Source organism: Penaeus monodon, chromosome 9 (genome assembly GCF_015228065.2).
Source record: "Penaeus monodon isolate SGIC_2016 chromosome 9, NSTDA_Pmon_1, whole genome shotgun sequence".
Classification (NCBI taxonomy): domain Eukaryota; kingdom Metazoa; phylum Arthropoda; class Malacostraca; order Decapoda; family Penaeidae; genus Penaeus; species Penaeus monodon.
The window spans coordinates 34,099,917-34,100,454 of NC_051394.1; positions in this window are offsets into that span (position 1 = coordinate 34,099,917).

Sequence of the window (538 nt, forward strand, 5' to 3'; positions counted from 1 at the left end):
AATTGGTCCAAAAACAAAATGCGTACATTAAAAAGAATAAAGTGACTATATATAAGGAAAATATAGTCACTTTCCTCATTTCAACTGTAATGCGATGTATATTTACTAGTTTTAAAGGGAGATCCGGTTGCGCGTACGCAGTGTAGAATTCTCGCTCACGTGTGGGATTCACGTCGAACTGCAAATAGGGCAACGAAGGGAAGAACAAGAAAACACACGAATATGCCGAAAACTTCTCGCTGTATTGCTTCTTCAGGACATACAAGATAATAGATTTCCAGGGGTGTATGTATACATGTAATGAGCGGTCATGTCACTGATTAGGCGTGCCTTTGTCGCTCAATTTGCAATTTGTTCGACATGAATCCGTTCAACGACGATGGCGAGTAGCGAAAGCACATCACTCGACGGGAGCTCCGAAGTATCAGAAACCGCATGAGGTTCCTGAAAGAGTGCGTGAAGGAGCAAGCTTAAAGGTAAGTCCCATCCTCCGTTTCCTGACAAGGCTAGGGTGTTATTCCTAAAGGAAGGATAAGGG